The following is a 27,694-nucleotide window of genomic DNA, read 5'->3' on the forward strand; positions in this document are numbered from 1 at the left end:
GCTGTCAAAGAGACAAATAGCCTTGCACTGGAGCAACAAACGGGGTCCCACTTTGGAGAAATGGATCAAAAGTATCGTGTATTGTGACGCTAATAGTGAAATACTCGCAGAATTACAGCGCTCCACATCTAGACCTAGGGAAATATGGCAGCGCCTTAGGGACTACCTGAGGGCGCTTGGTGCAAAGGCTGATACCCAATGATCAGACGTACAGTCAGCCTCCCAAAGAACAGGGTGTAACACAATGGGAAATAGGTGGGGGGGGGCACCAAAAGTTACTTAGAGTCAACTAGAGTCCACATTAGCGCTGCGGAATACCATGGAACTTTCCACATCAGACTTACTTGAACTTACTGGGTCATACTGTAGAACATACGCAAACTATGTGAGGTCTCTTCTAAGAACTACTGATATTTCCATTACTGTATTACGAACTGATATGCATGTATGACACTGAGGAAATGTAAGCATAAATAAAGTTATAAAAAAAACTTAAGTACTTGAAGATACTTTGAGAATGTTTTAATCAGAAGATTTGAAGTCTGTTGGGAGTATTTCGATGCAGAGGTTGTCCATACATTTTGAAGGACAATTGCAAGTGTTTTTACTTGGGTTCTTAAATGCTCATTGAGAACGTTTGACCAAAGGTGTTTTCATAATCATTAGGAGAATATGCCCTTGTTTACTTTAAGACAGCGTAAGTATATCTCAGGTAGAAGAAGAATCTTTGAGAGAGTTTGAATTCAAGCAACTGAAGAAGCAGATAACTATATAACTAAACCATCAGATATGTTTATTCTTGGTACCTAGAGTCAAAGACCATGATAGGCCATTTCCATTTATGTGCCTTCATGTATAACACTGTCACAGAACCAAGTGGAAGAAAGGATTTGTTTGAGGTCTTGGGAGGGGGGATATAGTCAGGCATATTCTGGAGGCCCTAAGCATTGAGCTCTGAAGAGATGGATACTGTTTTACACAAGCAACGTGTGGAACAACATATGGGCAAGCCTGCTTTGCCACAAATACATTTGTGAGTACCGCTATAATGATATTGAGAACCAACATAAATAGAAATGTTTGAGCTGATAGCCAAGCTCAGCTCAGCTGAGTATTAAAATGTCAGGGCCAAGTCTAAGATGGACACCAAGAGATCAGAAAAGTTTAGATCAGGTCTGTGGAAATGTTCAATTATTGTGACTTGAAATACAGGATACAAAATCAACACAACCATTTCATAGATGACATCCTGTTCAGATGACCTGCTGCTTTGTTAAACTTCAAGTTTTACTACGTGGCAGTCATCCACACATGGAAATCTGTAAGGGTAGTCTTCCTGGTGTTCTCTCACCAACCCTTATGATGGGCAACTGCAGCTTGTAGGAGAAAAATCTGGACACAGATGAGAGGGGCCTGTACTGCCCAGCTACAAAGACTTATTGGATAGGCATGTAGGTCTAAGTAGGTTGAATAAGTAGATTGAATATGTGCCTCCTTCCATAAAGGGCTATTTTGTTTAGTTCGACCATATTCTCTACTTGCAATACAGATAAGTCATATTTTCAGCTATAACCAGGGTTTCAAAAGCACATACAACCAAGATTCACCACACTCAAACATCCAACAAAACACTTTAGATCATACATTTTAGTTCATACCCTATACATCCTTCATATATATTTCACATGAGTTTAAAGAACATCTAAAAAGATTCCTTATTTACCGACTTGGGGGCAGAGTAACTCCTTTTTTACGCAACGTAGCAAGGTAACTTGCTGGGTTGCGTTGTGTGAAAGGGAGACAGCAGAAATGTGCCATATCTACAAAGATATGGCGCATTCCTACTGTCTCCTAGCGCACTGTGCACTGCCTAGCACCAGCACAGGCAACCTTGCACCATGGTACAAGAGTGCCTGCATTACAAGTAAGACTATTTTTGTGCAGGAAGAGATACCTTCCTGTAGAAATCAATCCTTGGAGGCATTTTCCATTTTCTACATGTGCTCCATATTGCAGTATACATGGAAAAAGGAAATATCGAGGAGAAATAAAGACATTTCTCCTCATTACACCTCACTGGAGAAGGCATAGCATTTTGATTCACTCTCATATTGCACTGCCTCATGTTACTTTAAATTTACGAAACCATCCAAAGCCACACAAAGTTTTTTTTTATGGCTTAGTAAATCTCAGATAAGGACTTGACTTGACTTGCCTTGCGACAATTCGTGTCACACAAGGAAAATGCAAGACTGTAGTAAATCTGGGTCTTGGTACCTGGCCCTGTATGAACATCATTGTATACATTATATCTAATCTTGACTTCTTTCCACTCCCACATTTTTGTGATTTTGGTTTGCTGAAAATGATTTTGCATATAATATTATTATTCAGTTCAGTTAAAATTTCACAGTTATCAGTAAAAATAGTATGCACTGAATAAAACATTGTCATACAATTCTCATTAAGATGCATTCTAAAGTTACCAAAATTCATATCAATTGAATCACCACACAGCAAGGTAAAATAAAATGGATAGTGTTCCTAATGTAATTAAGCAAATTTGCTTTAAGAACCAAACGTAGAACAAAAATGTTAAAACTTCTCCAGGAATTTAACAACTGAAGATTGCAAAGAGACATTTACATGAAAATACTAGGTTAGCATGAAAACTGCGAGAGAGTGTAGAGTGACTCAACAAAAATCTGAAATTTTGTTCAAAATGTTATTTTATTAAATCAAAGTTTAAGCCATAAAGCAGTGTGTGTTAAAAAGCCTTTGAATCTGGCTAAAAGATTGAATCATTCGTCCTCACAGCATTCAGCAACTGCCTGAAGTGGCCTTTGCCTTAATTATTTGGAGCTATATTCTAAGCCATTTCTTGTGACTTTTTACTTCTCTTTCTTAGCAAAGGTTGAAAACCTTTGTTGGTCTTGAGGTAGCTTCTATGTTACATCCTACCATTATGTGATAAGTGAAATTGCTTCAAGAATTGTCCAATTGGGTACACTCTGTACTAAAATGTGTCTAATGTAAAAAATGGTATCTTTATATTGAGAAACAAAACACATAACAACCATTAAGGCGTTTCTCATCCTGGCCCTGTGCCAACATGTGTGTTGAATGTAAGGATACAAAATACATGTGTTTTCCATATACCCTTTATCCATTGACTTGCAATGCTTCAGCCAGATGGAAATATTGTGTACATTTGCTTTCGAAAAGAGGGGGTACTTTATATCAAATGTGTTTCCAAAGCAAATGACGAAACAGCATAGTGTATCCTGTAATCTGGCAAAGGAATACACTTTTTTATTACGTAACAGGTATAGTAAATTATTTTCTATTACCTATACAATTGTTGATGAGGTGATGTGTCCTTGAGGGGTGGCACTTCAGAGGCATAGGGGAGTATTGCATGCAAATGTGCTTGTACCAAATGAAGATAATCAAGAGATGAACCAGACAAAATCATACTGTCAGTATAACAGAGCCTATAGATGAGCTATCAGAACCACAAAAAAGTAAACACCATTTTACATGCATAGTTGAAGTCAACTGTCCTTCCAAGGAACTCTGCAATATTCCAATTAAATTCTGCAATCTGAAGTGGCAAAACACGGAAATGCACAATTGCATACCTTCTGTACCAAAACCTCCATAAATCTGATCTTTAAATAAGAATACAGACAATTGCCTAAAAGAGAACACAGATATCAGAGAACACATGACCCAACCACAATAGAAAGTTAGAGAAACAATCTTTCACTGCTAAATGTATTTAATATCCTGAGAGCAAAAGACTTTTTGGGACATTATGCCAAGAAGAGTATCAGGATCAGACCAGACACAGCCAAAAATCTTTAAAGATGTTCTTAGCACAACCCGTACAGGGGAGATAGCTAGAAGCTTACTCAACTACTCCCTGGAACTAGGTTAATTCCCATCCTTGCTGAAAACCTTTGACATTAGACCACTCTTCAGAAAGAAAACCTTTGACACAACAAACTATAAATCAAGATCAAATGACACATTCCTATAAATAACTTTATAAAGAAAAGTGTTTACTCAACGTTCAAAATTTAAAGAAGAACACATCTTGAAGTCAGACCAACGATTGAACCGGGCAGAAGCACAGAGCCGGACATTATATCCATTTGGGATGACCTAATGATCAAGGTGGATAAAACATTGGCTGCCCTTTTTCTTCTGGACCTATCAGTAACGTCTGAGATTGTCCTCCACCACATACTACTAAAAAGTCTCCATCATCTTGAAATACATGAAATGCTCTAAAATAGATTACTTTTTATCTCAGAGACAGGCTAAGTGTGTATACCTAATAACTTTCACGTCAGCTACTGGGCACTCAAAACCACTGTGTCCCTCAGGGGTATAATATATTTCAACAATTAAGTTGTGCCATAAATACATGGAAGAGTAAACAGCTAAAGCTCGACATCATAAAGGTAGAGACCATATTATGACATTCATACCTAAGGAAATTGAGGCCCCTCTAGCACCATCCAGTGAAGTAAGAAACCCTGGGAGTAAGCATGGGTTAAGACCTAGCCTAGATACCACATGTCAGCAAAGTTAGAAAGAACACCTCCTGCATAATACAAACATAAGTTGCATGTTCCCATACTTCGGACACCAACAAAAGCTACACATTATCCTTGCACTCTTAATCTCCACGCTTGATTATGCCAACAGTGTATACCTTAGTGCACCTAGTTAACCATACACAAAATACAACTAATCCAAAATACCACCAGCTCTGCCTTCACTCAAGAGAATGAATGACTCCAGTCCAGTAATAACTCAAGTGGCTACCTACAGCTAGAAGAGCACTGTTCAACGGACTCTGCATTATCCACAGAGCCTCCCCAGTAATAGAATTATTATCTCTACAAATTAAACTCATGCAACAAATACAAAACAAGACACTGCGCTTCAGGCTGGAACCATGGACTATCATACCACTCTACTATAAGGAATACATAGACAACACTGCTTTCTCAGTAAAAGCCAGCATGATTTGGAACTTGCTACCAGTCGAGATGTGAAGTATTCAGGAGGATGTGCACTTCAGAAGATAGTTGAAAACAAGGCTATTCCCATGATAAATACATCATCCCACAACCTTGGTATATAACTTGGAATGATAATTGCACTTTCAAATGCAGTCTACAGTTTATAGACCACAGATATGGAAGAGTCGAGCCAGCACACTGCTTTCTACATCCACGTAAATATGAAGGGCTTAAATATAACTAGTCTGGATATTATATTGCAATGTCGATTCATATACATAATCCTTCTGGCCAACACTAATACTAATACCATAATGCTCAGCAGTCAGCGGCTGGTTGTAGTTCATTCAAGTTGCATAATAACTATCTTCTACTGCGTAATCCTCTAACACATAAGACAGATTTGCTATGGATCTTGCCCAGCACACAGTACTTTTACTAAAGCCTTATAGCCTGCCGCAGCGTGCTATCCTGGCTAGTAAAGGCCCGCTGCAGTGTTAAAGGCCCGAGCCGAAGGCGAGGGACTTTAACAAGGCAGTGGGACTTTAATAGCCGGTATAGTCCTGCTACGAAGGGTTATAAGGCTATTAGAACATTCTGCCACTAGAGGGCAGAATGTTCTAACATATCAAACAGAGCCTTAAGGGAGAGTGAGGGGATTGAAATCCCCTCAGGCTCCCTGAAGCCTTTGTTCACAGCCAATGCTGTGAACAAAGAAACATTGCAATGTTGGCGCTCAGGGTTTATACCAGCCATTATAAGCCCGGAGCACTCCATTGTTTTCAATGGCGCTCTCAACATTCCAATGTTCTAATACCCTATAAACCAGCCATCATAAACCAAACAGGCAAGGAATAATTGAAGAGATGTGCCACATACAGCTGGTTAATTGGAGGACACTAATCTAGTCCACCACTGTAAGCCACAGCTAGATACATACTATAACTATTTCTCATCATTTCACAATTATAATCAAATATGGGATGACAGTACTAAGGTCTGTTCTAGGAGATATTCCCATAATTTCTTCCTCCACTCATGCCTGCTCAAGACCATAAACTTTAAACGAAAACCTCAACATGGACAGCCATGATAAGAAAAAATGCCTTAAAGGAACCTTCAAAGCTTCTCAAAGCTGCCACCTTACTGAAAACCATAATCTGTGCACCAACCATTCACATTGCTTCATCCCACAAACTGCTAAGTGCTGTATCCCATAACACAATACCTGCACCTCAGTGGCCATGACACATGACATGCAAACACTTCTCATATAGGCCCAAAAACAAAGACAGCCCTCTTTTAACCACACATCCTACACGACGTGGCATGCTGTCCATGTAGGCAGGGTTTCCTTGCCCCACACAGGGCAGCAAGCACTATATAAATGTTGCAAAACAATACAATACAAAAACAGAATATTCATCAAGCAGATCAGGCGCCTGAAAGATGTGCAAAATATTCATGACTCGAGAGCTGGTGCGCATGTTTCCCTGCATCACTGGGAGGTCACTGAAATGTGGTCAACAGACACAATTAATACTTAGCCCACTTCACAGAAATAGATTCTTAGTCTATCTGTAACTAAAGGCAGTCTTCTTGTAGAGTCATTAGCACAGATCCAAACAGTGTGCCAGGACCATAATGATGTAATTTACTCTGGTGCACTCTGGTTTTGACGGGGTCCTGAATGCTTGTTAAATAGGGTAGGGACAGTGTTGGGAAAGGTCAGATGCAGTTGAGTCAACCAATCTACTAGGGTGTGCATATGCTTGGGCACACATATGTACACTGATATGGTGTGTGCCTGCTCATACGCCACATCACTAATTATGTAATGCTGAACAGGAGAGATAAATGTGGTATTTTCTTGCACCTTACACATGAGAAAGGTTACTAAGGGTTCAGTATTGTAAAACATATGAAGGCATGTAGGGAAGCTTGTGCTACAGGAAGGAGGGATAACAGCAGGATGCCCAGAGGCAAGGTCCAAGGATCCACAAATGGAAGATTTAAGGGTTTGGCGCAGGAACATTTTTTTGACAGAGAAGTGTGGCACCTCTCTTTGAGAATCCATTAAAACCAATAAGGCTATGAATGAGGCAATGAGAGAGACTTAAAACATGCATAACCTGAAAAAACACTTCTGATTTCAGGTAGATTCTCCCTCAATTTTGGATCACTGAAAACCTACTTGGATTGTGCTGGACAATTAGAGAGTTAGGGCCATGTAGAAGGAGTAGGGAGTGTTCCCTCGGAGGCTTGTATCAGTTTCACTAGCAGTGCCTTGGTGGAGGAGTTAAAATTGCTTGAAATATTCAGGCTGGGAAGACTAGGAGTTCTTCTGACTTGTGCTCCTACTGGCATGTGCGATTCAAGTGCAGTCTGCCTCTGTCATGCTCCCACTTGTCTTCCTCCACTCAAACTTCTTAAGTCTTAGACGTGTGCTTCTCAGTCTGAGGATTGGATATATGGTCATGTCCTTTTTTAATTTTACCCCCAAAAGTGATGATGGTGAATTATTTATCACATTCAAGGTTTGAATTCTGCTATATAGGCTACTGGCATCTCAAAAAAATGTACAAGACTTCAACTATCCAGAGTGCAGCTTCTCACACACTTTTAAAGTTCAGTAAATGTATCCATATTTTGGCCAGGCTCAAAATGGGCATCTTTAAGTTGCTCTGTCTGATACATTCGATCTTCTATCACTCGGGTCCTCCTTTTCTGGGCACTTATATTCCCAAAATGTGTCCCCTGACAGACTGCCTCTAAGATGAAATATAGATATACATATGTTGGTGGGAGGCTGTTCAGAGTATAAGGTTCAAACCGTGAAATTCCTTGTAGTTTCTGTAGAAAACTGAAGCAAATCATTTAAAACTTCAAATCACTGGTAAAACCTGTTTGTTTAGCACACAAGCAGGCAAGGTTTTCCCCATTTGAACCCCTGACTCTTATTCTGTTATAAGGGCAATCAAGAGTCCCTAATCGAGTTTCAACCTAGTGTTGCCAACAAGAGCATTTGTGTGCTGTGGAGTGGAATGAATCCAGATTATGATGGATCTAGAATCTTGTTAGATTCTAAGTAAGGGGAGATATGCCTATTGGTGTCCCTTTCTGCAATTATTGAAGGGGAGGAAAGAGAATGGTCAATTGTTATTGAGCATGGTTGAGTCTGCTGGAGGTTGTTTTTAGCAGCGGTATAATATAGGCCTGCTTCCATATCTTTGGTAAAATAGCCGATTGGTAGAACTGGGGGTCTCTAGTTGGCAGAGGTAGGTACCACTGTCCAAATAGGGACTCTTGCTTCTAATCAGGTTAAGGAGGATACACTCTTTAGATAACCCCTGCTCACCCCCTTGGTAGCTTGGCACGAGCAGTCAGGCTTTTCAAAGGCAATGTGCTAAGTATTTGTACCAACACTCACGGTAACACAGTGAAAACACCACAAACTGACTCCACAACAGTTTCGAAAAATAAAGGTATTTAATCTAAACTACACAAGACCAAAACGACAGAAATCCAACATAAACAGTTCAAGAAGATGGTTTCAAATGAGTTCTTAAGGTTGCGTTAAAATAATCCACAGTTGCGTCACGTTTTAGCCAACAGTACCTTTAGATGCGACAAAAGTTCCAAGTGAAAAGCTGTAGCATTGAAAAGCAAGATATGCGTCACTCCTGAGACCCTGGGGAGGCAATACAATGGCTCTGTGATGACTCTCGCAGCGACGTGATGCGGTCCGCAAGCCAGCAGTGCGACAATCTCACCCAGTGACGACAGGTTCTGCGACAATACTCGCAGAAATGGTAATCTACCCCCACCGGACTAGTGCGTCCCGCAAGCGAAGGATGCGATGACTCTGGCAGCGGCAACAGGCGCTGGGACGATCTCGGCCTTCACGGCAGCGGAAATTTCCTCGCACTGACGAGGATGTGCTCCACAAGCGAGCGATGCATTAAACTTTGCAGAAAGTTCTTAAAATATTGGTTTCCAGCTTCCCATCACAGGTACAACTTCGAGAGGCACCACAACAGGCCCAAGCACTCTGGGAAGGACAGAACTCTCACAGTAGAGTTCAGGGAAGCTGGGGATGAAGTCCTTTTTTTCCTGGAACTTCTTAACCGGAAGCCAGCTCTTCTTCAGGCCCTTGGAGATTTCTTCAAGCAAGGGGACACAGCACAAAGCAAAGTCCTGCCCCTCTCCTTGGCAGCAAAGCAACTGCAGGTCATTCCAGCAAAGCAACAGCAGGACAGTCTTCCTTCTTCAGTCTTCCAGCTTTCTGCTTGGCAGAGGTTCCTTCTTGATTCCAGGATGATCTAATTTCTTGGGATCAGGGTCCCAATATTTATACCCCAAAATCCTTTGTCCTCTGAGGGCAGAGGGGCCTTTGCCTAGTCCAAACCAGTTCTGGAGCACTCTGTTGACATGACTCCTTCTTTCCTTTCACAGTGCAGACAAGAAACATCAGACGCCCCACAGGAGGTGGAGTCAGCATTGTGGAGGGAAAGCAGAGCCCTGAAGCACTTTGTTGACATGATTCCTTCTCTCCTTTCAGCGTGCAGGGCAGAGAATTGATACGCACCACAGGGGGTGGAGCCAGCACTGTGGGGGGAAGGCAAGTCCTATTCAGGTCCCAGGTGCAACTCCTCCCTCCCATCTAGATGCAGATCTCTCTATTCACCACTGGGCGGACTCATTCTGTCTCCTGGAATCCGCCAGCTCTGTCACTCAAACTCCGGTAACAAGGCATACACAACTCAGCAGAGGCAGGCTTGGCTAGTTAGGCTAGAAAATACCTACTTTCTGAAAGTGGTATTTTCAAACACAGAATGTTAAAACCAACTTCACTAAAAGACGTATTTCGTCATTCTGAGTACAGGCATACTAAACTGGAATTTCTACCATGTTCCCTGAGTCAGTTAGGATCATAAAATGTAATAATCTAACTACCCATTCCGGCCTATGGAGAACAGAGAGCCTTGCAATAGTGAAACACGGTAATGGCTATAATTCACTATTAGGACATGCCACACACACCAGGGCGTGTACTACCTTATACTTACAATGCACCCTGCCCTTGGGCCTATCATAGGGGTGTCTGATATGAAGAAAAGAGACGTTTTAGGGACTGGCAAGTGGGTGCACTACCAAGTCAACATGGACTGCACACAGGCTCTGCAATGGCAGGCCTTAGACACATTTTACAAGGCTGCTTCTGTGGGTGGCACAACCAGTGCTGCAAGCCCACCAGCAGCATTTGGTTTTACAAACCCTGGGCATACTCAGTGCACTGTACTAGGGTCTGACAAGTAAACCAAACACACCAATCATGGAATCACTAATCCATACATCAATTTATGATAGAGCGAGCATATGCACTACAGCACTGATCAGCCGTGGTAAAGTACCCAGAGTCCTATTGCCAACAACCACAGGTCAGGAAAAACAAGGGAGGAAAAAGCAAAAAGTTTGGGGATAACCCTGCAAAAAGGGCCATTTCCATTACCGATGTTATGAAGGAATTGCACAGCTCAGAAAATAGTGGCAGGAGCATCTCAGGGGCTAATGGAAATGTGTGAGGTTGACACCGTTCACTTGGTGAACCGGACTTGATTGTGGACATAGTACTCCCTCATTAATGAGGAGTGAGAAGTTGGCCAGGATGCTAGGGCACGATGGGTCAGTCTGTGCTAAAACCAAGAAAGATGGAATCAAAGGTGGGGTGGGGGGCTTTCATTTAAAGATCCCTGACATTTTTTACTGTACTAAGGTCTGTTCTAGGAGATATTCCAACAATTTCTTCCTCCACCCATGCCTGCTCAAGACCATAAACTTTAAACGAAAACCTCAACATGGACAACCATGATAAGAAAAAATGCCTTAAAGGAACCTTCAAAGCTTCTCAAAGCTGCCACCTTACTGAAAACCATAATCTGTGCACCAACCATTCACATTGCTTCACCCCACACACTGCTAAGTGCTGTATCCCATAACAAAATACCTGCACCGCAGTGGCCATGACACATGACATGCAAACACTTCTCATATAGGCCCAAAAACAAAGACAGCCCTCTTTTAACCACACATTCTACACGACGTGGCATGCTGTCCATGTAGGCAGGGTTTCCTTGACCCACACAGGGCAGCAAGCACTATATAAATGTTGCAAAACAATACAATACAAAAACAGAATATTCATCAAGCAGATCAGGCCCCTGAAAGATGTGCAAAATATTTATGACTCGAGAGCTAGTGCGCATGTTTCCCTGCATCACTGGGAGGTCACTGAAATGTGGTCAACAGACACAATTAATACTTAGCCCACTTCACAGAAATAGATTCTTAGTCTATCTGTAACTAAAGGCAGTCTTCTTGTAGAGTCATTAGCACAGATCCAAGCAGTGTGCCAGGACCATACTGATGTAATTTACTCTGGTGCACTCTGGTTTTTGACGGGGTCCTGAATGCTTGTTAAATAGGATAGGGACAGTGTTGGGAAAGGTCAGATGCAGTTGAGTCAACCAATCTACTAGGGTGTGCATATGCTTGGGCACACATATGTACACTGATATGGTGTGTGCCTGCTCATATGCCACATCACTAATTATGTAATGCTGAACAGGAGAGATAAATGTGGTATTTTCTTGCACCTTACACATGAGAAAGGTTACTAAGGGTTCAGTATTGTAAAACATATGAATGCATGTAGGGAAGCTTGTGCTACAGGAAGGAGGGAGAACAGCAGGATGCCCACAGGCAAGGTCCAAGGATCCACAAATGGAAGATTTAAGGGTTTGGAGCAGTAACACTTTTTTGACAGAGAAGTGTGGCACCTCTCTTTGAGAATCAATTAAAACCAATAAGGCTATGAATGAGGCAATGAGAGAGACTTAAAACATGCATAACCTGAAAAAACACTTCTGATTTCAGGTAGATTCTCCCTCAATGTTGGATCACTGAAAACCTACTTGGACCGTGCTGGACAATTAGAGAGTTGGGGCCATGTAGAAGGAGTAGGGAGTGTTCCCTCGGAGGCTTGTATCAGTTTCACTAGCAGTGCCTTGGTGGAGGAGTTAAAATTGTTTGAAATATTCAGGCTGGGAAGACTAGGAGTTCTTCGGACTTATGCTCCTACTGGCATGTGCGATTCAAGTGCAGTCTGCCTCTGTCATGCTCCCACTTGTCTTCCTCCACTCAAACTTCTTAAGTCTTAGACGTGTGCTTCTCAGTCTGAGGATTGGATATATGGTCATGTCCTTTTTTAATTTTACCCCCAAAAGTGATGATGGTGAATTATTTATCACATTCATGGTTTGAATTCTGCTATATAGGCTACTGGCATCTCAAAAAAAGCTACAAGACTTCAACTATCCAGAGTGCAGCTTCTCACACACTTTTAAAGTTCAGTAAATGTATCCATATTTCAGCCAGGCTCATACAACTTCATTGATTGCCAGTGAAGAAAATGGGCATCTTTAAGTTGCTCTGTCTGATACATTCGATCTTCTATCACTCGGGTCCTCCTTTTCTGGGCACTTATATTCCAAAAATGTGTCCCCTGACAGACTGCCTCTAAGATGAAATATAGATATACATATGTTGGTGGGAGGCTGTTTAGAGTATAAGGTTCAAACCGTGAAATTCCTTGTAGTTTCTGTAGAAAACTGAAGCAAATCATTTAAAACTTCAAATCACTGGTAAAACCTGGTTGTTTAGCACACAAGCTAGCAAGGTTTTCCCCATTTGAATCCCTGACTCTTATTCTGTTATAAGGGCAATCAAGAGTCCCTAATCGAGTTTCAACCTAGTGTTGCCAACAAGAGCATTTGTGTGCTGTGGAGTGGAATGAATCCAGATTATGATGGATCTAGAATCTTGTTAGATTCTAAGTAAGGGGAGATATGCCTATTGGTGTCCCTTTCTGCAATTATTGAAGGGGAGGAAAGAGAATGGTCAATTGTTATTGAGCATGGTTGAGTCTGCTGGAGGTTGTTTTTAGCAGCGGTATAATATAGGCCTGCTTCCATATCTTTGGTACAATAGCCGATTGGTAGAACTGGGGGTCTCTAGTTGGCAGAGGTAGGTACCACTGTCCAAATAGGGACTCTTGCTTCTAATCAGGTTAAGGAGGATACACTCTTTAGATAACCCCTGCTCACCCCCTTGGTAGCTTGGCACGAGCAGTCAGGCTTTTCAAAGGCAATGTGCTAAGTATTTGTACCAACACTCACGGTAACACAGTGAAAACACCACAAACTGACTCCACAACAGTTTCGAAAAATAAAGGTATTTAATCTAAACTGCAAAAGACTAAAACGACAGAAATCCAACATACACAGTTCAAGAATATGGTTTCAAATGAGTTCTTAAGGTTGCGTTAAAATAATCCACAGTTGCGTCACGTTTTAGCCAACAGTACCTTTAGATGCGACAAAAGTTCCAAGTGAAAAGCTGTAGCATTGAAAAGCAAGAGATGCGTCACTCCTGAGACCCTGGGGAGGCGATACGATGGCTCTGCGATGACTCTTGCAGCGACGTGATGCGGTCCGCAAGCCAGCAGTGCGACAATCTCACCCAGTGACGACAGGTTCTGCGACAATACTCGCAGAAATGGTAATTTTCCCCCACCGGACTAGTGCGTCCCGCAAGCGAAGGATGCGATGACTCTGGCAGCGGCAACAGGCGCTGGGACGATCTCGGCCTTCACGGTGGCGGAAATTTCCTCGCACTGACGAGGATGTGCTCCACAAGCGAGCGATGCATTAAACTTTGCAGAAAGTTCTTAAAATATTGGTTTCCAGCTTCCCATCACAGGTACAACTTCCAGAGGCACCACAACAGGCCCAAGCACTCTGGGAAGGACAGAACTCTCACAGTAGAGTTCTGGGAAGCTGGGGATGAAGTCCTTTTTTTCCTGGGACATCTTAACAGGGAGCCAGCTCTTCTTCAGGCCCTTGGAGATTTCTTCAAGCAAGGGGACACAGCACAAAGCAAAGTCCTGCCCCTCTCCTTGGCAGCAAAGCAACTGCAGGTCATTCCAGCAAAGCAACAGCAGGACAGTCTTCCTTCTTCAGTCTTCCAGCTTTCTGCTTGGCAGAGGTTCCTTCTTGATTCCAGGATGATCTAATTTCTTGGGATCAGGGTCCCAATATTTATACCCCCAAATCCTTTGTCCTCTGAGGGCAGAGGGGCCTTTGCCTAGTCCAAACCAGTTCTGGAGCACTCTGTTGACATGACTCCTTCTTTCCTTTCACAGTGCAAGCCAGAAACATCAGACGCCCCACAGGAGGTGGGGTCAGCATTGTGGAGGGAAAGCAGAGCCCTGAAGCACTTTGTTGACATGATTCCTTCTCTCCTTTCACAGTGCAGGGCAGAGAATTGAGACGCACCACAGGGGGTGGAGCCAGCACTGTGGGGGGAAGGCCTCCCTCCCATCTAGATGCAGATCTCTCTATTCACCACTGGGCGGACTCATTCTGTCTCCTGGAATCCGCCAGCTCTGTCACTCAAACTCCGGTAACAAGGCATACACAACTCAGCAGAGGCAGGCTTGGCTAGTTAGGCAAGAAAATACCTACTTTCTAAAAGTGGTATTTTCAAACACAGAATGTTAAAACCAACTTCACTAAAAGATGTATTTCATCATTCTGAGTTCAGGCATACTAAACTGGAATTTCTACCATGTTCCCTGAGTCAGTTAGGATTATAAAATGTAATAATCTAACTACCCATTCCGGCCTATGGGGAACAGAGTGCCTTGCAATAGTGAAACACAAAAATGGCTATAATTCACTATTAGGACATGCCACACACACCAGGGTGTGTACTACCTTATACTTACAATGCACCCTGCCCTTGGGCCTTCCATAGGGGTGTATGATATGAAGAAAAGAGAAGTTTTAGGGACTGGCAAGTGGGTGCACTACCAAGTCAACATGGACTGCACACAGCCTCTGCAATGGCAGGCCTTGGACACATTTTACAAGGCTGCTTCTGTGGGTGGCACAACCAGTGCTGCAAGCCCACCATCAGCATTTGGTTTTACAAACCCTGGGCATACTCAGTGCACTGTACTAGGGTCTGACAAGTAAACCAAACACACCAATCATGGAATCACCAATCCATACATCAATTTACGATAGAGAGAGCATATGCACTACAGCACTGATCAGCCGTGGTAAAGTACCCAGAGTCCTATTGCCAACAACCACAGGTCAGGAAAAACAAGGGAGGAAAAAGCAAAAAGTTTGGGGATAACCCTGCAAAAAGGGCCATTTCCATTACCGATGTTATGAAGGAATTGCACAGCTCAGAAAATAGTGGCAGGAGCATCTCAGGGGCTAATGGAAATGTGTGAGGTTGACACCGTTCACTTGGTGAACCGGACTTGATTGTGGACATAGTACTCCCTCATTAATGAGGAGTGAGAAGTTGGCCAGGATACTAGGGCACGATGGGTCAGTCTGTGCTAAAACCAAGAAAGATGGAATCAAAGGTGGGGTGGGGTGCTTTCATTTAAAGATCTGTGACATTTTTTACTGAAGAAAGGTGCAGAGCTCTGGCAAAGGGGGGATGTGCTACTGTTGCACAACTTCCAAAGCAGGTAACTTTTAGCTATGGAAAAGAATCCCTTGCAAGGTTGCATGATGATTCAATTTTATAAGTATCGAAGCACATCTTAGTTGTGCGAATTAGCTCTGGTAGTCTTTTGGGGCTCGTTTTAATTTTGATTTGTCTTCGGGGAGCAGTTACTGTGCCAGAATGGTTCATATTTTCTACAATGGCTTTTTCCATCTTTAATTCTTCTTTATACCACCTTATAACGGTAGCCACCAACAGGCTTAGAAGGGGCAGTGTGATCAATTGGATGTATGACGTTACAACGCATACTTTTACATCGCATGCCTTTAAAACGCGATATGGTTTGCGTTGTAAAAGTTGCGTCGTAAAGGCACTGCGTGGTAAAAGTTGCGTTGTAAAGGATGTTTCCCGATCAATTATGCGAGTTAACCAATCATTCATTCTTGTTGCTGAAACAGAGATATCACAAGTAATAGGTGACGATGTAAGTATATTTGAATGGTTAGTATTATGGACTTTTTGACTAGATACGACCTACTCTAGATTTGCTATTATGATTTGCCAACTGACTGAGAGGGTGGAAATTGTGATATTTGAAAAGGGACTGCAAAACCTTCTGACCACATCAACGGAAAAGGAGAGGTAGGATAAAACACCATAATTTTAAAGAAAATGGGGTCTAGAACACGCCTTGCCAAATGTCTTGGTGATCTAAAGGTAAAATGGATCTGCAACACCCAGTTGCTTCTTCAGAGGAGGCTGAGTCATTGTTAGTGGGCACATTAAAGTGCATATTTATGTACCCCAGATAGTAAAATCAGTGTATTTGTGTATATGGGAGCAAGCGATTCTAGGGGCATTGATAAAATGGAGTTTGGGTCTTGGAAGGTGGTAGATTAAAACGTCCTAGCTGGAGTTCTTTAAACTTCCATTCACAGTTCAGATAACCAGATGACTACTTGATGCCATTTTCCAGTCCTGCCCTTTCCTTTAACAATTAAATGCGTTCTGGGAATTTCGATGGTTAATTTCAGCTAAACCAAATAGGCTAACACATCTGAAAACAGTTATTTGTAAAAACTAAGGGGCATATTTACAAGGGCATAGCACCGCTGGAGTGCCTGTATAAATTATGCTCCAGTTGCGCTATGCCCTGTTCCTTATTCACAAAGCAGTGCTAAACCACTTTGAGTGGCTTATTGCTGCCTGGTAAATACGGCCCTTTTTTAAGGCTTTACTTTGCGTGAAAGGATCGTGCAATGGGTGTTGCTGTGGGCGTTTCCATGCAACACCCATTGCATTGTGATGCTGCCCCAGATTTACAAGGATCTGTAAATCTGAGGCAGCACCAAAAAATAACACCAGAGAAAAGCAGGTGTTAGAGTGGTGCAACAAGGAGAAATACTTTGATTTCTCCTAGTTGCTTGCTCTTTCTATCCATGCTGCATTCTGCAACATACATAAAAGGAGCAAAGCACCTTTAGCGATAGTTTTTGTGCAGTAAGGTGTTCGTTCCTACACAAAAACAATCATTAATGAATGGCAATTTGCTACTTATATGTGTGCGTAAAATGCAGCACACATAGAAGTAGCAAACCATAGAAGTTACCGTATCTTTCGAATTGTATTCCTTGTGATTAGATGGCAACCGCACTTTAGATTGGAGTTTGTATATTTGTAAAAACGATTTCCACTATGACCTAGTAATTTATAATTATGTATATTACATTGGTTTCTAAGAACGTGTTCTCTTATGAACTGCATGGATTGATATTTAAACCTGCCTTGTACTTATGTATTAATGTGATCTTGCACAAATTGGCACTTCATAACTATGAACGTACTTTATGATAGATTTGCTTGAATATTTTATGTTCTGATTCTTTTATAAAGATATTTTGACTGACTGAGAAGTAGCAAATCACCATTATTGATTTTTCACGTGGAAGAAGGGACACCTTCTTGCACATAAACAATCATCCCTGCAATGCAGGCATTCTTGCAAAATGGGGCACGGGTGTCTGCACTGGCGCCAGGCAGCTATTTTTAGCCCTGGTGCAGGGGAAAACACTGGGGTGCACCACATTGTTGTGAATAATGCAGATCCCTACGTTTTTGTAATGACACAGCATGCGGTGCAAAATTGCTTGCAGCGCGTGCTGCAAAATTGCTTTTAGCGCCACACTACACCATTTCCTAGTAAATATACCCCTAGGTCCCAGGACCAGAAAATTGTGATCCTAATGATGAGGCATCATCTAGTAACTTCAATAGCTGATGGTGCAATTTATTCCTGCGCTTATGTGCACCATCTAAGAGTTTGAATTGTGAGAGGGCCATTATCATATGAGGGTATAGCTTGTTTGCAGTTTTCTAGATAAAAGCACTCACTTTTATGAACTCATACTGACATTTGCGTGAGGTTTTTTCAAGGTTTGTAATAAAAAAGCTATGGGTCTCATCTACAATATTTTGAGGCAAAGCAGCACAGCAAGCCTTCCTGCTGCGCTGCCGTGCATCAAAAGAAAAAGGCAGGAGTGTGCCACATCTACAAGATACCCCGCATTCCTGTCATTTTGCCCTGTGCTGGTGTGATAGGTTTTGTGCAGGAAGGGACACCTCCCTGCACATGAGAGTTATTTTCCTCTTTCTATGTGTGCTGCAGAATGTAGAAGGTATTTCTCCTTGTTCCGCCTCCCTTCCACCTCCCAGGGTAGGCGTAGCAATCTGATGCATTCCCAGGTTTACAAAACCTTGTAAATCTGGGAATGTGTCGAGTTCCGTGAATGTTGCGTGGGAACTCCGACAGCAACACCCATGGAACCCCCTTTCATGCAGACTTATGTGTGAAAGGGGTCCATATTTACAAGGCCATGAAAAGCCACTCAGGGTGGCTTTACATGGACTTGTAAATAAGGGCAGGCTCATTATTCCGCCGGTACATAAAAAAAAGTGAGGCACTGGTGGCGCAATGGGCTTGTAAATAAGTCCCTATGCTTTTTTCACACATTAATGTGCACTACAGAGCAAGAAAAACGCATACAATTACTGACTAAACATCTGAGCATTTAAAAAGGCCGTTTCAAATGGTTGTATGTGTCTTGGATGAAAAACATTCTTAAAGAAAGTGGTTCTGAAGGAATGTCAAAACAATCTTGACAAATTCTATTTTCAAGAATGAATTTCACCAGGTTGCCAAAATCAACCTGGTAAAAGCATTTCTTTATGTAAAATTCCTTTCTTTTTTGGCTCTTCTACGGTGCCCTCCCTCGTTGAACACCCTGTTCCTTGTTTGCCTACAGGCAAAATTGCCTGCCCTCCTTTCCCTCTGTGATAATTTCCTCCCATGTTATACCCGTTTTTAGGTTTCGCCTACGCAGCGCACATGCGCTGCATAGGAGAGGATCTCATGTAATCGATCTGCTTTTCTCCCCAAAAAAGTGCATGCGTTGCATTGCTTTCTTTTGCAACGCGTGCACGTTTGGCGATTTCCTTGCGGGAGCCAGCGGCACCATCTGATTGCGCTCGCTCCCGCGAGGGAAACGCTGGGGAGTCAGCAGGGCGCACAGGGCCATCTGTCTGGTGTCAGGTTTCCTTGCTCCCTGCTGCTTTAATTAATTTCCTGATGGGCTCGCGCATTCTAATGCGGCTTTTCTTTTCCCGACCACACTGGTTTTCTTTCATTTGTTCATCCTCTGATTCCGGGTGGCACAGGCGCATGCGCAAACTTGGACCTGCATAGTCTTGGCATGTCAGTCTGTTGCAGTCTCCTTTAGTCTTCACCTGTCAGTCTGTTACTGTCTCCTCTAGAGCTGGTCTGTCAGTCTGTTACAGTCTTCCATAGACTTTGTCTGTCAATCTGTAACATTCCTCTATGGACTTGTCCGTCAGTCTGATGCTGTCTCGCAGGGCCTCCCTGTAGTGTCTTGGCTTGGGCCTTTTAGACTGCCAGAGTTCTTCTGCTGTAAGCAGCCTCTCTCACTCGGCAGCCAGCAGCCTCCCTCACACGGCAGCCCTCGTCAGCCAAGTTTATTATTATATGTTGTGCCCATCACCTGAAAACATTACCTCTCCGAGGGGGGCGAGACCCCCCTTGCTTGCAGTCAGCAAGTAGGCCTGGTGGTCACACACTCTGTCTGTGGACCTGAGCTCGGCTTGGGCTTGTTGAGGGAGAGATTTGAATCCCGTCTGGGTCCAGGGACTATGCTGACAGCGGCGGGGCCTCACTGGCTGCTCCTAAGGCAGCCCTCGGGAATGCGCCCCCCCATGTTTCCCACTCGGGAGACGCAAACAATGCATCAATGTCAGCTCAGCCCTCCCTGCATTATTTTGGCATCAGCCGCTTCTAAGAGCGATGGTTGTTCCTGTTCAATAAGGCATTAACTCTCCATAGAAAAGGAACCCACTGCAGTCACGGGCCACGTGCCGGACATAACTAGGTTGGCCAGTCTCTGCGTGCGACGGCAGTGTGATCTAGACCGTTTGTGCTACCATGTGGCAAAATTGAAATACATCTATGCATCTAACCACAAAGGAGCTTTTTTTAAAGTTAATGCTTAATTTATTCAGGTGGTTGCAGGCGGTACACAAAAGTTCTCATTTGGGGAGACTTGGGTATTCTTGACAGCACCAGACTTAGACCTATATCAAGAGACAACGAGCAACATATTCTGTCTGTCCAGGTAAATCTTGGACTAATGCTGACTGTAATGATGCACACCTGTAATGCAAGTGAAGCTTGAACCACTTCTGCACATGCTCTGCCCCTTCTGTGTGTGAGAGGAAGCCCGCACGACTGTAGCTTAGTCACTGTTTGTTGCATTTGTTTGAGGGCAGATTGCATTTCACTTGCCCTTGCTGTACCCGTTTTGTGGTGCAAGCTATTGAGATCTGTAGGTTGCACTTCTGTCTGTGTGCGAGTAAAGCTTGTACTCCCAGTGCCTGTGTTGTGTTTTTGGGATTAACAGGAAAACAGATGCAGCTGCTTCCCAGGCTATGTCTGTTTTGTATATGTGTGACTATTGCTGTACCTGATTTGTATGTGTGAAGTAAGAGTGCACTGTTGTATCCCCTCTTTGTGTGTGAGGGAAGCTTTTACTGTTGTGCTTGTGATGTAAGTGCATATATGTATGTGTGATGTAAGCTTGGGCTGATGTCTGTGGTGCTTCTCTTTACGCAACGGAACTTGCACTGCTTCTAGCCTGTTTTTTTTCGTCTTTTGTTTGAAAACATCTTACTCTTTTGGTTTCTATGCAGTTGTCATCCTCTGTGACTGTAGTGCTTCCATGCCTGCCTTTGATCTGTGTGTGAGAGAATGTAATGCTGCCGTTGCCCATTCTGCATATGTTAAGTGTGTGCAAGGACAGTTTGCATTGTTGCTTCGTGTATTTATGTGTGTGTAAGTGTAACAGAAGCTTTCACTTCTAATCCCCATGTGGTACCCATTCTGCTTGTCGGATACTACACCGTTGTTGCCTATGCTATATCATTTCTGTGGGCAAGGAGTGATTTCTGCTGTTGTGTGTTTATTCTGCACTGCTCCTGGTACATGTTCTTTGTATATGAGGGGAGTTTGCACAAGATGGCTGAAAGTGCTAAGTGTTTACATAAAATTCTCTCTTTCCAACTTTAATGAGTAATAATGTCACACCTAAAGTGTTTCTTTCTGTAATGTAAATATTTGTGCAGTGCCAATGTCCCAGCACAACTACCTTTTACCCATAAGAACAGTTGTGAAGCCCATGTTTGACAGAATTTACGAATGTATTAATAATGTGTATTGACATTTTTTTTGTGCTGAGATTTTTTTTATCATGAAGTGCAATTTTTGTAATGATTTTAAGTAACTGTGCAATAAACAAATTAATCTAAAAAAAATCTATATGACATACACTAGCATTTTGGACAATGGTGATACCAGTCTCTTCTTGATTTGTCAATAGCCTTCGATAATGTTGATCACCCAAATTATGGGGGAACTCCTGAGCTAGTTCTCATCCCTGACAAACCAAATGCATCTGCTCAGTTTTGGTAGCATCACCCGCAAATTTACCCCGTTATTAACCTTGTTCTTAAGGAGTCTGTTCTGGCGCCTATGTGGTTCAATTACTGTATGAAACGAATGTTGATAGCGGAGTCAGGTGTTGCTATTCACAGATATGTATAATGCACAGATCAATTTTAAGATCTATTCAATTTATCTTATAAATACTCTAAAACAATGCCTCTTGGAAAGGGGCGACCGCTCGGTCCCCCCGAACGTATGGATGGGGGCTCGAACCTCCCGGGAAGCCATTTTGGGCGGGGTGGGCGTGGCCCGGCTGGTATGCCCAAAGCGCGCGCGCCTTCCCCCGCCTGAGAGGGGTTGTCCTAGACAACTCGAAGGAAGACCACGCCCAATAGGCGTATCAGGGACGGGTACACGCCCTCCCGCAGAAGGATAAAGGAGCGGGAACCCAGAAGACCGTCCTCTTGTTCCTCGGATCGGAAGGCTGCACCCTTTCGTTGCTCGTGAGCCCTCGACGGAACAAGCAGCAATTTTGGAACGTGGTAATCCTGTTTTTTCTCTTTCAGTTCAACACGTTTTTTTCAGGACCTCGTGGATCGACCAAAGGCGGAGGACTCGTAACCATGCCTAGCAAACAAGCAGGAAAGGGTTCCGAGATGGAGAAGATGTTACGCCTATTGTTGAACCGGATGGCTTGTATGGACCGAAAGCTCGGTCAAGTCCAATCGCTCGGTAGAGGTTTGGCGGAGGTAAAGAAACAATTGGCGACAATGAACGACCCAGGTCAGCCGAAAAAGGTAATAGGCACGGCCTTGCCGGGAGTGGTTCCCGGGTTAAGAGGGAAGCGGATCAAAGAAAGGGCAGTCTCGGGGGGGGTCCTGGCACCAGAAGTGCCACTCATCGTCCCCCTAGTACCGGCTGGTGTCCCGGTTCAGGAACCAGTTTTAGGCCAGCCTATCCCAGTGGTGATCACCTCGACGAGGATGATGAAATGCCCCCAGAATTGGCCGCACAGTTGACCGCATGGCTTAAAACAAAGGTGGGGGGCACAGCGACCCCGGGAGATCCGGCCGAAGAGGCCAGAGTGTTAATGAAGCAGTTGCGGCAATCGAGAGATGTCGCGAAGGCGAGTGTTCCTCTTGTTGCCCCACAGGTGGCGCCAGGAGTACCAGCAGCTGGTCAGGAGTAGGCCGCGGCAACAATAGCCGATCCGGGTAAGATCGCATTGCCAATGGTGGGGGAGGGCTCGATACCCTCAAGGCGGGAAAAGGTTGCACAGCACGTTCCCTTGGCCACAAAAGAGTTAATATGGGGAGACAAGTATGTCAACATGTTTTCATTGTTAACGGACCATCGTGAGATGGAGTATGCTAAAACGCAGAAAGATTTGTGGCACCCTAGTGTATGGCGCGCCAAGATGGCAGAGTTCAGGGTGGAAGAGACAGTGACGAATTGGGTTAAGGCCTTCTCTATATTTACCGCAGTTATGGGGGAACGTAAACCTGATGTTATGACTGAGTTGGTTTGCTATCAGAATCGCATTATGGATTTTTATTCAATGTATGAGGGGGAAGAATGGAAAGGCTATGACATGAAGTTCCGAAAAGCAAAGGAATATGATGCTTCTCTGTCTTGGGATTGTTTGGACTCGGTGTCCTGGCACAAGCAACTTCTGCCAGGGGCGACAGGTACGTCCTCGCCAGGCGGGAGCGGGTCCGGAGTTGTCCGCCAAAAGCCCGGGGTGCCCTTTCGAGCAGGCACAGGTGGGGGCTATCAGCCTAGAGTTGGCGGGAAGGGCGGACAAGGAGGGGTCTGTTGGGGCTTCAATCGAGGCAATTGTAACAGACCGCAGGGGACATGCAAGTTTAAGCATGTGTGTGCCGGCTGTGGGAATTCCTCACACCCGGAAAGTACATGTAGATCAAAGAATGGCGGGATGGGTGGAAAAGGAGGACCTAAGCAGGAGTGAGGTGGACCTTTGTAACCGATTGCCTACACCCGTTGACCTAATGGTTATGATTCCGTGGTTAAACAAATACCCTGATCATGTGTCCGCTGGGGTGTTGAGGAAGGGATTCTTACATGGCTTCCACATCCCGGTGGGGGAAGTTCGGGGGAATTCCTTTTGTAGAAACCAGTTATCGGTACGGCACATCCCGGGCGTGGCAGAAAAGAAAATAGCAAAAGAAGTCAGTTTCGGCCGAGTGGCTGGCCCCTTTTCATGCCCACCGGTGGCCGATTTCCTCGGTAAATGACGCCATAGACCCAGAATTTTGTTCGGTACGATACGCATCGTTCGACGATGCCGTGGCCATGTTGAACCACCTAGGCCCTGGGGCGCTGATGGAGAAATGTGATATCGAATCAGCATTCCGGTTGCTTCCGGTGCACCCGCAGGATCAGCGCCTGCTAGGTTTTGCATTTCAGGGAAAGTATTACATGGATAAATGCATGCCCATGGGTTGTTCCATTTCATGTGCATATTTTGAGATGTTTAGCTGTTTTTTGGAATGGGCATTTACAGAGGCCACAGGGCATAGACATGTTATGCATTATCTGGATGATTTTCTGTTTTTAGGGGCAGCCGGTGATATGAAATGCGCACAGGCGCTGTATGATTTCTGCATCCTCATGAATGAATTCGGTGTCCCTTTGGCGCCAGGTAAGACGGTCGGACCATCTACTTCACTGGAGTTTCTGGGTATTGAGCTCGATTCTGTGGAGGGGTGTTTCCGACTACCAGTAGACAAAGTGATCAAGTTCCGGGCTTCCTTGATGCAATGCCTGAGTGGGGAGAAAGTGACCCTGCACCAGTTACAACGAACAGTGGGTCAGCTTAATTTTGCCTTGAGGGTGATTCCTATGGCCCGCCCGTTTTCGCGCTCTATCGCGCAGGCTATGGGTGGTCTCAAAGAGGCTCACCACCGTACGAGACTGTCTGGAGAGGTTCGCCAGGATATGCGTATTTGGTTGGCATTTCTGGCGGACTTCAACGGTCGAGTCGTTTGGAGCTCCCCGCCAGAGTCTTCGGAGGAATTGGGTCTATGGACCGACTCGGCAGGGAGCGTGGGTTTTGGCGCCATCTTGGGTGATCGATGGTCGGCACAAACATGGCCAACATGGTGGCACTCCGACGGCCTCACAGGTAACATTGGGTTCCTGGAGTTATTCCCCATCTGGGTTGCTCTGATGACATGGGCTGATGACTTCAGGGGACGCTCAGTGGTGTTTTGGTCCGACAATATGACTGTCGTAGATTGCATTGATCAACATGCAGCACGCTGCAAAATGATTTTGAGATTGTTGAAAGAGATTGTGCTGCTGTGCATGAGATTGAATGTACTGTTCAGGGCAAAACATGTGCCAGGTGTACTGAATCATGCGGCTGATGCACTCTCTCGTTCACGTATGCAGGCATTCAGGGGTTACCTGCCCACAGCAGACTTAGAGGCAGCACCATTCCCAGAAGCAATGTGGCTAATCGGTGCCTCGGATTACAAGACCTCGTGGCAGCGAGTTTAGCCCCCAGGACAAGGAAAGCATACAAAGGAGCGTTTCGTTCTTATTGCACATATTTGGGTCCTGTGGGGAGTCTGCATTGGGGGCAGGAGGAATCCTTCCTGGGGTACCTGGTTGCACTACACAGGGAGGGCCGATCAGTGGCAACGGCCGGTAGGCATAGGGCGGCCATTTCATTCATGGCCCAGGTACACGGCATAAAAGACCCTACGGGTTCCTTTTTGGTGAAGAAAGCCCTTCGCGGCTGGCAGCGCCTTGAGGGTTGCAAGAGAGATACGAGGCACCCGATTGGCTTAGACAGACTGTCTCTGTTTTTAGCAAAGCTGGACGAGACGTGTTCCTCCCATTACGAAGCAGTTCTGTTCCGGGCAGCGTTCACACTGGCATTTCATGGGGCCATGAGGGTGAGCGAACTTGTCGCAAGGAACAAGTGAGATATGGAGGGAGGTTTGTGTAGGGATCACATCCAGATAAGGGGTGATTCGATGGTAATCATGATAGCCAGGTCCAAGACCGACCAGGGGGCTATGGGAGATAGTGTGGTGGTACAGCGCAAGCGAGGGTCCCCCGTCTGCCCGTTGAAGTGTGTGGAAGACTATTTGGCGCTGAGAGCGGCCGCCTGGGGGGGGAGCTTGCTCCGACACAAGGATGGCACCCCACTGACGAGATTTCAGTTTCAGAGGGTGCTGGCACTGGCAATCGCTGACGCGGGCATGGACCCGTGCGATTTTGGGACCCACTCCTTTCGGATAGGGGCTGCTACTGAGGCTACAGCCAGGGGTCAGAGTGCCGAGGAAGTGAAACAATTGGGCCGTTGGTCCTCGAATTGCTTTAAGAGGTATGTGCGATTGCACATGTTGTAAGTGATCAATTGACATGCACTCACGTTTTCTGTCTTTTGTTTACTTTGCAGTTTCGCGGGCCTGCCATGCAGGGCGGAATTGGAGGTCGACCCTACATCAAGAGACCAGCGGTCAGAGATCACCGACTGGGGAGAGGATGGTATGGGTCGTGGGCCACTCATACGTGAGGCGCGCCGGTGACGTATTCAGGGAAGGTGACGCGATTCACGCACCTGGGGAATACGGGTTCAGAGTGGCTTTCCATGGGAAAGGTGGGCTCGTTTTTGACCAATTTGAGTCATTTTTCGGGGGACTTTTAAGGCGGCATAGGTCACCGCCATCTATAGTCATAGTACACCTGGGTGGCAACGATTTGGTGACACTGGGTAGACGAGTGTTACTTGAGCGAATCCTGTCGGCTGTTAGCTGGTTGGCTAAAAGAGTCCCGGGGTGCACGATTGCCTGGTCCCACATGATTACTAGAAGGAGGTGGCAGGGGGGCCTTTCGGTGTCAGCTCTGAACCATTCAGTTAAACGGGTCAATAATAAGATTAATAGACTGTTCCGTTCTGCACAGTTGCATGTCATTCCTCATGGGTGTATCCGGGGTGACCATATGTATCTGTATGATGGGGTTCACCTGTCCAGGGAGGGGAATGATTTACTAATAGGAGATTTGGTTGCATGGCTGAGAGGTTTGAGGAAGTATGACCTATAGGAGGAGTTGGGGGGACCGGATAGTCGGTCAACTATCCGGTCTGTGGCGGTAAGGTCATGATCAGTGAGCAGGAATTTAAAGGTCCCTAGAGTGGGGCGCCACCCACAATGGATGGGAGCGCCTGGGGGAAGACGGCCATTGGCCCCTTCCACGGGGAGGCGGCACCCACTAAGGATGGGGCGCCTAGGGGGAGATGGCCATGGGCCCCTCCCAGGGGGGGAGGCGGTTAAATGCCCCTCCTGACTAATTTCCCGGGGGCCGGATATCCGCGACGGCGGATAAAGAGTATGGGGTGGGGGGGAGAGTCCACGCTGTCCTTCCTACAGAGATCTCATACGGGAACTCGGACGACCCTTAAGATGGCGTCGAGTAGAAAGGGGGCCCCCACCACGACAAGGGAAGTTACAGTTGGCAATGAGGATAGAGCCCTCTGCGCATGCGCCGCTCACACGGTGAGGGCGGGAGTTTGGTAGTAGGGATCTGACACCGGTTAAGACCTTGCCGTTGGCCCTTAATGCTAGGATGTACAATTTGAATTAGAGTGTATGCATTTTCAGGATGTTAGCCAAAAGTACATGACTGCATCGAAATGTAATAAATGTCAAATTGTACATAATGCATAATGATGAAACTTTTAATTTAATGTTTTAAATTTTGTTTCATATTTTAATAAATACGGCCGGGAGGGTGACTCCCTCCCGTCTTCCAAAAGTTCAACGATTGTCCGACTTCCCATCCTTGGGGATGTGTGTTGGGAGGGGGTGGCGGGCATCCCGGCCATATGACCCAGCATAAATCAATGTCCACGCACCTTTTCAAGCATTTAAGTTTAATTCAAGAGTTTAATCTTATCTGCAGACCACTGCACAATGCGATGCAGTGCGCGCTACAAACTTGTTTACGTACCTCCAATTATCCATATTCTGGTTTTTAGCACCCCAGCACCCCCCACTCTGCCCCTCCCCACCCCGCTTTCCTGTCCCAA

Source organism: Lissotriton helveticus, chromosome 10, assembly GCF_964261635.1.
Source record: "Lissotriton helveticus chromosome 10, aLisHel1.1, whole genome shotgun sequence".
Lineage (NCBI taxonomy): Eukaryota > Metazoa > Chordata > Amphibia > Caudata > Salamandridae > Lissotriton > Lissotriton helveticus.